Here is a 13339-nt window from a genome sequence, read left to right on the forward strand (position 1 = left end):
TTGGAGGAACTTGATTATCGGCTTGATGTCTGCCGAATCACTAAAGCGGCACATATCGAACATTTGTGAATGCCTAAAAAAACTTTTTGAGTTTTTGTATGTGTGTGCAAAGCATTGTGAAAATATCTCAAATAATAAAGTTATTGTAGAGCTGTGAAATCGCTTCAATCATTTGTAATAACCCTGTATGTAAGCGGAGCAGACATGAGGGGGGTCAGCCTATCGAAGAAGTGGGCTGAAAGTAGGAAAACCCATTGAAAGAAGATACTTTGACGAAAGGTAGGTTACTGTTATACAGAGTTTGTGAACGAATACCTCGAAAGCGGTGGAGGTGATCGAATTCTCGCATGCTGCTGTCGTGAGCATCTACGGGAAGAGGTAGGACAGTGAATCTACCACTACGCGCTAAATGGTTACCCGTTCGAACTCCTTCGCAGAACGTGCGTTCGGAGATTTGTCTGCTCTGTAAAATAGGACAGATGGTGACGTGTGGCATCTCTGCCACAGAACATAATGCTCGTGCACGCACGAGTGTTTCGGAGCTCACCGTTCATGGAGCCTCACAGCAGACCACACCTATGTGTTCACATGTTGACCCGACGACATCGTCAGCTTCGACTGCAATGGACACGGGACATTCGGGATTTTATCGTCGATTTATGGAAACGTGTCGGCTCTTCGGGTGAATCACGTTTTTGTTACACTACGCCGACAGTCGTCTCCACAAACGCCTGTTCATTTTTGGAAGACAACCTGCGACCAGCTTAGAGACAGAAGTGAAGACACTTTCTGCAGGACCTGACCAGCGTGTTGCAGAACAATTCTCAAGCATCTACAGTGCAAGCTGTTACTGATTTGTTTGACTGATGGAGCTGCTAAGTGCTGTACCACCTACTGTACTCCCCTAACTTAAGCCCTCGTAAATTCAACTCGATTTCTAAACTGAAGGAAACACTTCACGGCATTCGCTTCAGAACTGCTAGAAATTCGTCGGGCAATAGACCGCGCCACTCGAACTGTCAACACAACTGTCACTGCTAAAAGTATCCTACGACTTCCACATCGCTGGCAACGGTTTATACAAAATGCTAGTGACTATTTTGAAGGACAGTAAAACTTCGAAACACGTATCTATTTTGTACGGACCAAAGCGTTCAGATTTTAAGATTCAGATCTTTGGTACAAAACTTGTTAATTTCAGTTTAACAGTAAATCCTAAAATATTATGGTCAATATTCAAGTTTTATTGGGATCATCATGAAAATTTATGGAGAATGGCAGATTAAAATTACTACGGCTTCATTTCCTGAATTACTACAGAATTAAATAGTTTCCATAGATGTTTCCCTTTATGGCCGATCTCAGGTCCGCAATATTTAACACTGCTACGTCTCCCTGGCCACAAACGCATTCTACCGGGTTTCCCTATGTCGTAGGTTCTCGTCTGTCTCACTCGCACACTTCAGCGCTTTGGGCTCAATAGACATTAGATGTCTGAGAGTTTCTCCATCTCGTGGTGAATCTGCGCCCTTTGTGGCACACCGTCCCGGACGACAGGGTTCGTTTCACAATTCCTGTAGGCTCTTTCGGCCACATATTTAAATGAGAGCGAAATGCTCTTTAACTCACAATACCCATCGCTCCTAGCCAAAAATTTCCATTCAGAGAATATCGTCAATACTTTACGCTCCCATAGTATCTACGATATTCTCTAAACAGCAAATTTTGACTAAGAACGATGGGTATGCGTATGTTCTTTTAACGTTTTTGCATCTCATGATGCGGCTTTATGCCGCGAAACCGGTTGTGTTTTGGTAAACAACAATTTTACCAGCTGTTAGTGGAGTTCTTCCTATCATCATACAAACCAAGTCAGGGCCGAATGTACCCCTGAAATGACGCACACGGAGAGGGATTACTGTGTTACTGTAGTATACTGTATTCAATGATTTGGAGGTCAGTAGCCCATGCGACATATGCCTCCCTGCAGCGTAACATCTGGACCACCGAAACGATCGTTTTCGACAGTGCTGGGCGTATTATCACATGCCGAGACATGGGAACACGTAATGCACCCAGGTATATTCTCGAGCATTGTGAGTCAGTTTTTTTTCTATTTTATGTCCAAAAAATTAATTTTCGCGAAATATCGATCCCATTTCTCTGTCTCACATCACGCAATAAGAAAAGAAATGGTTAATGAACTCGATACTGTGCCTTGTGAGAAGGAAAGTGTTAAAGTACATAGCCTACAGGAATGTAACCTTGTAGAAAGACTCACAACCGGTACTCACATTATGAGTACAGTTATCAGGGTCATTAAATGGTCCAACGGTCTTTTATGTTTGGCCGTGCTCAGATTTCACTAGAAGCAGTCTTTATCTAGTCCTGTTCCTATCTCTTTACTCCATCTAGACAAGAAACCCATTGTCTGACCCTCCCTCTGTGAAAGCGCACAGCCATTTGAGGTGCTCGCCATTCCGCTTTCTCTCCGCTAAAGATCTCGCTACAGCCCATTGGTTGCTCCTGCTCATATGTCCGGTCTCTCCAGGTTCAGTCTGCACGTTAGTCGCTGTTTTCCCTACCTGAATGCCAGAGAGAAGATAGTCCCAAGCGCTTGTAGCTCTCGCTAATTTCTGTCTTACAGTGAAGAATCCAAGTTCGAACTGCTAAAGCCGAATGAAAATTATTTTACTACTCGGAGATGTATCTGTTCCATTACCAGTCAAGTTCGTTTATCTGCAAAATTCTGTATTTGTGTAGAACCGATGTTTAGAGGATAACGGTTCTTCAGACTACAGAAGACGAGTTACTGAACAAAAAATACCTTGTAACAAAAGTTATGACCATCAGGTTCACAAGTATCACAAATGAGGTACTACTTAGCAGAAATCTAATACACTGCCTCACGTCTGAGGCGGTCCCACATAAGTTTGTTGTGGACGGACCTGAGGGTCTTGCCTGCTACGGAGACAGTTCACAACCACACGTGCCATATTCTGACGAGCACTGTTCTGTTGAAAAATGCCACCACGATACTGTCACATGAGATTATTTTGAAGCTAGACCTACGGAAATAGGTACCTAGTTTCTCAATCAGAAAGAAGAAATACGTGTGTCATAATTTTTGTAAATTTCACATTAAGGGGTGAAAAATGGGTGAAACCGTTTTTTGAAATCAAATAAATACTGACTTGACTTCTCGTTTACCAGTAAAAAATAAGTGTTTTTGAAAATTGAACCCCTAAGGGGGTAAAATAGGGGATGAAAGATTTTTTGAAAATATGTCGCTATTAAGGAAATTTCGAAGCTGTAACTACAAAAACTAGTATTTCGTTTCTCAATCAGAAAGTAAAAAATACGGGTTTCAGCATTTTTGGAAATTCAGCCACTAACGGGGCAAATAAGTTTTTTGAAAATAAATAATTACTGAAGAAGTACTAAGGGATTTTTAATGCTAAAACCACGACATGAAACTTCCTGGCTAATTAAAACTGTGTGTCGGACCGAGACTCGAACTTGGGACCTTTGCCTTTCGCGGACAAGTGTTCTACCGTGTGAGCTACCCAAGCACGACGCACGCCCCGTCCTCACAGCTTCACTTCCGCCAGTAACGCGTCTCCTACCTTCCAAACTTCACAGAAGCTTTTCTGCGAAACCTTGCAGAACTAGTACTCCTGGAAGAAAGGATATTGCGGAGACATGGCGTAGCCACAGCCTGGGGGATGTTTCCAAAATGAGAAGTGAAGCTGTGTGGACGGGCCGCGAGACGTGCTTGGGTACCTCAATCGACAGAGCACTTGCCCGCGAAAGGCAAAGGTCCCGAGTTCGAGTCTCCGCTGGAAGACAGTTTTATTCTGCCAGGAAGTTTCATATCAGCGCACACTCCGCTGCAGAGTGAAAAATCATGTCTCGTAGTTTTATATCCCTTAGCAGGACCGTAGAAGCGCCGTGGATTCTGAAAATGCAATAATACGTAATGAAGCAGGAAGAAGTTTTTTGGAGTAAATAATTTTTACATGTGATGCCATTATGGTGCATTTATCTAAGAAACACCGTGAAATGAACTCGTTGACACTGTTTATAAAGTAATCATTAACGGTACGAGAGCATAGTCTACGATATGACGATGGAAAGAGATCTTATCACTATAGCGCACAGTCTTTAACTTGAGCGTATAATCGGTGTAGCTCGTATAAGATCGTACATCTTCGGTTACACCAAAGTTATTTATTTATTTATTAATATCAATGTTTCCTGGCATTGTACAATTACTGAAAGGCAGTATTTATGACCCATAGAGTCCTCCTAATGACTGAGTGCCAAAAGGCAATTTTTGTTAGAAAATAATTATTAATAACAATTACTTATTCGCGCCAGTATAAATGTGCTTTCCCTACGTATCTCTTTGCTGACGTCACGAGCGATTTCTGCATCGGCACCTCATCCCACTGGCTCTAAAAGCTCCAGATGGGCAACTGCCGCTGCTAACCAGCGCGGGCAACTTACGCTCTCTCCTTACTCTGTACGTTCTGCAGCGCCGATATCTTCATTTCACGTACGTGAAACAGTAAATAGTAAAACGGGCTCTTGTCGGCATATAGTCCGCCCCTGGGAGCTGACTGGTCAGCGCGATGGAATGTCATACCCAACGGCCCGGGTTCGATTCCCGGCTGGGTCGGAGATTTTATCCGCTCAGGGACTGGGTGTTGTGTTGTCCTTATCATCATCCTTTCATCCCCATCGACACGCAAGTCGCCGAAGTGGCGTCAACTCGAAAGACTTGCACCAGACGAACGGTCTACCCGACGGGAAGCCCTAGCCACACAGCATTTTCATTTATCTGCAAATAAGGGGTGTATGACATTTACGTGCCCTCGCGTTCCATACGGTCCAACATCGGGCCTCAGTCACATGCGAATGCCCCACAAATCTGGATACTGTACGATTTGTCCTGCCGGCCAAATGGAAGCCCACGGTGAGGCGCCTGTCAAACTGTATGAGAGACTGATAACGCTGTTTCACACGAGTACGCAGCGTCTCCGTGTCTTTCACAGTGATCATCCAACATCTGACGCTGTTCATGCACCTTATGTATCATACCACGCCTGGTAACAACACTAGACATGGACAACAGTAAAGCACTCTGGTAGCCGTTCAACCTGTCACAGAGATTTAAAACGCTAATCATTCACAAACCCGTCGATGGTGAGTACCTTTACAAAATTACATTGACATTTGACCACATCTTCTGAGTGTTTCACTTTTATTGTCAGGGCAGTGTACACACTTGAAACAATATGTGTTAATGCATTAACACGGAAAGAAATTTCCTAAAATAGAACGCTCTTCTCTTATTCGTCATCTAAATGCAAATGTGGAGTTTCAATGAAGAACACAGCGAGTGGAACTGTATGAATACTTGACAAAGGCACCAAAAATATATGCTTGCTCTGGTGAATACGTTCGTAGCGTTTCTCCATACACAACCGATACACATAACAGAGAGTTCAGCCATCAATAACATACTCTCCTTCATTGTATACAACAGTCTCCCAACGCTGAGGTAACTTTTCGATTACGCGACTGTAGTAATCACGTGGTTTTGAGGCGAAGAACTTGTCGAGCCGCGTTCGGACGTTTCATCCGCAAAGGAAGTTACTTGAAGGTCGTTGATGAATAACGAAAAGGTGAAAAATCTGAGGGCGCAAGATCAGGTAAAGAAGGTGGGTGAGGAATGACTTTCCAAAGAAATTCCTATATAGCGTTTTCTGTTAGTCTAGCAGAATGTCGGCGGGCGTTATATCGTGGGGTAGCATTATTGCACGATGATGCAATGATCACAGTTCATCATATCTACCAGTTGTCGAGTACAATGACGTAGTTCATTGCGGATAAATGCGTTTAAACGAGCTTCATAAAACCCCTAAGGCCTTGCTGAACGTGGAAAGACACTAACGGCAGAATTATCCTCCTTAAAACGAAAAAAAAAAAAAACATTTTGTTGCCGTGCTCCGTCCATTGTCATTATCCCCACACACGGCGCAAATGTTTCTGACAGTCTCAGCTGCCGTCACCCCTCTGCTGAACTCAGACAGAAGAATATACCGGAAATGTTTCGATTTCTCCACTTCGCACCCCATTTTCTAGCGTACACAGCTCCACTCACTATCTCCAAATGACAAACTGGCGATATGTAAACGTAAATAGCAACAGGTAACTACAAATGCAAGATAAACAAAAACTTTGGACAATGAGGAAAAATAAACTCATAGCTATCGGAATACCAACATTCAAAATAAAAACGCTATGAACTTATGCATCAACCTAATACATCTCTTTTCGATGCATTCGCTCTGAAATAATCCACTATCAAAGATCATAGTAGGGATCATGTTATACAGGCCTTTTGTTCAATTTCGCTGTGTTGTAACCACTTCACTAAAACTCGGCATGTCCAGTTCGATGACGAATATAAGAATAATGTACAACACTTATTTCTTGAAGGAAATTATTTCACCACTATAGACTTTAATGTTTCATTTTCAGTACAAGATTGTAATTTCAGCACTTACGTCTTTGTCAGGTGGTGAAAATAATGCCTTAACATAATTCATAAATACACTGCCATGACACAAACATCGAGAAATTCTGGACCATTGCCAAGAAAGCCTGGCTGGCACCTTGCTTCGTACTTTAAATAAAATCCTTTGGAACAGGTGTTTCTGTGAGTTGTCAGCACCATGTCAAAACGAGTGTGTTTTGATTGTGGTGGAACCGCGCTGCTGCTACGGTCGCAGGTTCGAATCCTGCCTCGGGCTTGGATGAGTGTAATGTCCTTAGGTTATTTAGGTTTAAGTAGTTCTAAGTCTAGGGGACTGATGACCTCTGATGTTAGTGTCCCATAGTCCTTAGAGCAAACGAATTTTGGTTGAGCTGTTTACTTTTACTGCAGTGGTTTCATTTCTGACATTTGACTTCAGATTTTCTATCATTCCAAATCTAGAAGCTCTCTGGGTGCATGTTGTGAGATGGAAAGATTAGATACCGATCAAACATCGTAAAATACGAGTAGGTTCTCATTTTCGGAAAGAGGGCATAGACCGAACATCGATTTCGTCAGTCCACATTATGGAAAATGCTGGATTACGAAAGAACCCTTTTCATACCACACACTTCTCTCCTTGGCTGTTCGAAACGTATAAGAAAGTTACATTAACGAAGTAAAATGGGTCGTATTGCTGGATCAATTATGGATTTAAGATCGGCAAAACATTTGAGAATGCCTTCCTGGCGGTGTGTTATTCACGAAAGCACTGTAACATCTTCTATTTAGAATAACTGTTGCGTGCACACGACAGAATTTAAGATCAAGAAGCAATAGTTAACGGCAGTTTGTAAATGCTTTGGGGCTTCTAATAAGGCAACGTCGGCTTCAAACCACGCTGCTGCTACGGTCGCAGGTTCGAATCCTGCCCCGGGCATGGATGTGTGTGATGTCCTTAGGTTGGTTAGGTTTACCTAGTTCTAAGTCTAGAGGACTGATGACCTCAGATGTTAAGTGCTTAGAGCCATTTGAGCGCCGGCTTCAAGACAACGTACAATGCCGCGCAGAGTGGCCGCGCGGTTAGAGGCGCCATGTCACGGATTGCGCGGCCCCTCTCGCCGGAGGTTCGAGTCCTCCCTCGGGCATGGGTGTGTGTGTTGTTCTTAGGATAAGTCAGTTTCAGTAGTGTGTAAGCCTAGGGGCCGATGTCCTCGGCAGTTTGATCCCTTAGGAATTCATACACATTCGAACATTTTGAACAACGTACAGCGCAAGGCTGTCGCGCCATCTCCTCTTATTACACCTCCACGTAGGCGCTCCAGTGACGTTAATGTGACCACCGCCACGCTCGACGTCAACTTGTAATAACCACTCACAGGCAGCAGGCGGCAGCGCTAGCAGTGCAGGGTACATAAAGCGTGTGGGGGGACGCGGATAACAGTGCAGTCGTTTGCGTAATGCGAAAACAGAACGACTTACCTGACGTGACAATTGGCTTTCGGGCCAAGAGTGGAAGTATCTCCGAAACTGCTAAGTTTCCAAACTGGTCGCATACCGTGGGGGTTTAAAGTGAACCCTACATGGCAAAATGGTGCTATCCGAAACCGGTGCCGAGGCATCTGTAGTGCACGATGGGCCATAGATGTTAGGAGTGAACGTAGGCTGTGGAGATGTGTAGGGGTTAACAGACGTGCAACTGTTGAGCGGCTGACCGCCCAGATGACCCAAGGGGCTACCAACAGTGTCTCCAGCGAACGTAGCTGCGCACGGGCCTCCGCAGCAGGTGTCTGGTTCATGCATCCATGCTGACTGCTGTTCATCGGCGACGAAGACTGGAATTGGCTCGCCAGTACCGCAACTGGATGTCTACTGAGTGGCGACAAGTGGCCCTTTCCGATGACAGATGGCCGCTGTCGTGTACGGTGTGAAATTTCCGAAAGAGAACAACCTGCAATAACCGTCGGGAGGAGCCACGCCGGAGGAGAGAAGATCTGGGAAATGTTTTCATGGTGTTCTCTGGTGGATCTCGTCATTCTGGAAGGCATAATGTATCAACTCAAGTATGCACCTATCCCTGGGGAACAAGTTCAAAATGGTTCAAATGGCTCTGAGCACTATGGGACTTAACATCTGAGGCCATCAGTCCCCTAGACTTAGAACTACTTAAACCTAACTAAGCTAACTAACCCGAGGCAGGATTCGAACATCCGACCGTAGCAGCAGTGCGGTTCCGGACTGAAGCGCCTAGAACCGCTCAGCTACAACGGCTGGCCGAACACATCCACACCTAAATGCAGTTTGTTTTCCTCGGTACGATGACATTTACCAGCAGGACAATGCAACATGTTACACAGCTCGCAGTGTACGTGCGTGGTCGGAAGAGTGCAGGGATGAGTTTACCCTAGTCCCCTGGCCATCAGAGCAGTGGGGACATTTAAATCCAAGCGAGAATCTCTGGTGCACCTCGATCGGGCAATTCATGCCATGAATCCTTGTGGTGTGTGTACTGTCACATCTTCGGTACTCACCATCAGATTATTTGACTTGTCGCTCTAACGAAGTAGGCGAGTGTCAGCAATGTGTCTCGTGGTCTTATCGTGGCGCGTTTATCTTCTGCCGTTAGGTCAGACAATAGAAATGCCACTTGCACGCTTAGAATAGCAGATTGACGGTGACCAACTTTAAACAGAACTTGATTAATTTTCACACACATTTATTAAAATAATAAAAAGCATAGACATCACGTAACTTGATTCTGGATGCTGTTTACAACTGACAATCTGAAGTTCCTTTGGGCTTGGTACATTAATCTTATTCTCACATATCTCTGATACTTGACAAAGTGTCTATTCATTTATCTTCGTAGCTATGTACAAGAATATGGTAATCTTATTAGGCGCAGACTGAAACTTGACTATAGACTGGTGCAGACTAATGCAGACTGACTGATCGGAGGTCTGTACACTCGTTAATACCTCGCGCGTTCAGGTATCAAGGTATCACTGCGCGAGTGTGATCCGCGAGGAGAAAAGGTTCTACATTAGCAGCAACCTCATTGGCTGCGTTAAATATTAATACGCGGATCGGCGGAAGCAGAATTTGGTCCGTCTCTAAGGCAGCGCCATCTCGTAGTGCGGAGATGGACGAGCGCTGTTGTGCTTAGTGGGGCGCGCTCTAGTAGGAAAGTTGTGTACGCGCTGACTACGCGGAACTATGTACACAACAATCCTCAACCGATAAGCCTAGCGCACTGGCCAAGGCACTGGTGTCCGGACCCTCCACAATCTCACGCACCCTCTTCCTGCCATCTCGCAGCTTTCCGTGATGTGAAAGGTGGTTATTCAGGTGGTCCGCGCCATAGAAAGCGCCCAAAACAAGCCTCACGTCATGCATTTAATTCGCAAAAGAAAATTCGTCCGCCTGCTGCAGATAAAAGCGGACACACAGCTCCACTCATGCAGTGCCACGCCGCCAGTCTCTGCAGAGTCTCACAGCACCGCAGTAGCAACAGAAAGTCGCGGCGCGCGTCAACCAAGAGCGCCATGAGTTTACCTATTGTCACCACCAGCAGAACCAGACAGGGGATTCTGCCATTGTAGTAATCGTTCACTGGAATGAGAATCTAGACCAGTGTTCAAAGTCATATCTCGTGACACAACTGTTCAACAATCTAATTATATTCAAAACAGCATAAGAATAAACACAAGTTATAAAAATAAAACTTGACAGAAACATTGAAGAATGAACCAACCATCAACAATTATTTAAGAAACAAAAAGTGATCAAAAAGAAAAGAGTTATAAATAAACATTTTAATGTGAAGACAATCCAAAAGAATTAAAGAAATCATCCTCATCATCATACTACAGTTAAATAGTTTAAAAGATCTTTTAATAAATTGTTCTTGACTGTGATTTGTGTTGGTACCATTACTCCGTCGCAGCTCCTCTGCATCAACTTTGCCCTATGACGGAGCAGATTAGCTGCTGCGCACTTATTAACATTAACGTGATAGATGGTTCGCTCCTGCCACTTTTGTGTTGTATCTCAAGGTTATTTGGTGAACACAACGCTATTCCGTGTAGGTTATATGAGACTGTGACACGTCTGAAATTTAACCACGAACGATACAAAAAATATCTGCACCGACTCGGAAGAACAGCGTCTCCCTACTGTTAACGTGGAACGGAAGAAAACATACAGCTTGTGATACTTGGGTATGAAACGACAGAAACAAACGACGGGCGCCCTACTCCTGCAGTTATGGTGTATGGGACATAGCGAATCATTCAACATGAAAACGCTCCTGCCTACAGTAATTACCTCGAGGTATTTGAAGTAGAGCTCTGACAATGCTACAGCACAAGACAAGACCTTAAAGGGAGTTTAGTTGTTTATATATATATCACTCTGTCTTCAGGCCACAAGTGGCCCATTGGGACCATCCGACAGCTACACTCCTGGAAATGGAAAAAAGAACACATTGACACCGGTGTGTCAGACCCACCATACTTGCTCCGGACACTGCGAGAGGGCTGTACAAGCAATGATCACACGCACGGCACAGCGGACACACCAGGAACCGCGGTGTTGGCCGTCGAATGGCGCTAGCTGCGCAGCATTTGTGCACCGCCGCCGTCACTGTCAGCCAGTTTGCCGTGGCATACGGAGCTCCATCGCAGTCTTTAACACTGGTAGCATGCCGCGACAGCGTGGACGTGAACCGTATGTGCAGTTGACAGACTTTGAGCGAGGGCGTATAGTGGGCATGCGGGAGGCCGGGTGGACGTACCGCCGAATTGCTCAACACGTGGGGCGTGAGGTCTCCACAGCACATCGATGTTGTCGCCAGTGGTTGGCGGAAGGTGCACGTGCCCGTCGACCTGGGACCGGACCGCAGCGACGCACGGATGCACGCCAAGACCGTAGGATCCTAGGCAGTGCCGTAGGGGACTGCACCGCCACTTCCCAGCAAATTAGGGACACTGTTGCTCCTGGGGTATCGGCGAGGACCATTCGCAACCGTCTCCATGAAGCTGGGCTACGGTCCCGCACACCATTAGGCCGTCTTCCGCTCACGCCCCAACATCGTGCAGCCCGCCTCCAGTGGTGTCGCGACAGGCGTGAATGGAGGGACGAATGGAGACGTGTCGTCTTCAGCGATGAGAGTCGCTTCTGCCTTGGTGCCAATGATGGTCGTATGCGTGTTTGGCGCCATGCAGGTGAGCGCCACAATCAGGACTGCATACGACCGAGGCACACAGGGCCAACACCCGGCATCATGGTGTGGGGAGCGATCTCCTACACTGGCCGTACACCACTGGTGATCGTAGAGGGGACACTGAATAGTGCACGGTACATCCAAACCGTCATCGAACCCATCGTTCTACCATTCCTAGACCGGCAAGGGAACTTGCTGTTCCAACAGGACAATGCACGTCCGCATGTATCCCGTGCCACCCAACGTGCTCTAGAAGGTGTAAGTCAACTACCCTGGCCAGCAAGATCTCCGGATCTGTCCCCCATTGAGCATGTTTGGGACTGGATGAAGCGCCGTCTCACGCGGTCTGCACGTCCAGCACGAACGCTGGTCCAACTGAGGCGCCAGGTGGAAATGGCATGGCAAGCCGTTCCACAGGACTACATCCAGCATCTCTACGATCGTCTCCATGGGAGAATAGCAGCCTGCATTGCTGCGAAAAGTGGATATACACTGTACTAGTGCCGACATTATGCATGCTCTGTTGCCTGTGTCTATGTGCCTGTGGTTCTGTCAGTGTGATCATGTGATGTATCTGACCCCAGGAATGTGTCAATAAAGTTTCCCGTTCCTGGGACAATGAATTCACGGTGTTCTTATTTCAATTTCCAGGAGTGTATATCATCCTCAGTTGAGGATGCGTATAGGAGGGGCGTGTGGTCAGCACACCCCTCTCCCGGTCGTTACGATGCTTTTCTTTGACCGGAGCCGCTACTATTCGGTCGAGTAGCTCCTCAATTGGCATCACGAGGCAACAGCGCATGGCGGCCTGGATGGTCACCCATCCAAGTGCCGGCCACACCCGACAGCGCTTAACTGCGGTGATCTCACGGGAACCGGTGTATCCACTGCGACAAGGCTGTTGCCCTAGCAGAAGATGAAGATGATCGGAGCTATATGATAAGAAAGCTTAAAGAGGAATACAGTACCGACGGCATGAAGATGAATGTAAGAACGGAAAAAGTAACTATTTGCAGGTAGACGGAGTGGTGATTGTAGGTGTGGAAAAGGCAGAATATCTTAGGGTGTTATTTAATAGACAGGGCATAAGCAATGGTGCGATCACTGGTAAGATAAAGGACGACTTGTAACAAGAGCAATGAACAGTGTTCGGTGGAACAACAAGATAAGAACAGTCAAGAGTTTAGTTCAGATGGTTCAGATGGCTCTGAGCACTATGGGGCTTAACATCTGTGGTCATCAGTCCCCTAGAACTTAGAACTACTTAAACCTAACTAACCTAAGGACATCACACACATCCATGTCCGAGGCAGGATTCGAACCTGCGACCGTAGCAGTCGCGCGGTTCCGGACTGAGTGCCTAAAACCGCTCGGCCACCACAACCGGCAAGAGTTTAGTTTTGTACGGAGCAGAAGCCTAGGACATTAGCAAAATAAATAAGAATAACCTGCTTTCCACTGAGATGGATTACTTAAGGCGAAGCTCAAGCTGTTCTACGATGGACAAGATATGAAATGACGTAATCCGACAAAGAATGGAAATGGATAGGGATATCAGTGACGACATTCAA

Source organism: Schistocerca cancellata, chromosome 7, assembly GCF_023864275.1.
Source record: "Schistocerca cancellata isolate TAMUIC-IGC-003103 chromosome 7, iqSchCanc2.1, whole genome shotgun sequence".
NCBI classification, from domain to species: Eukaryota; Metazoa; Arthropoda; class Insecta; order Orthoptera; family Acrididae; genus Schistocerca; species Schistocerca cancellata.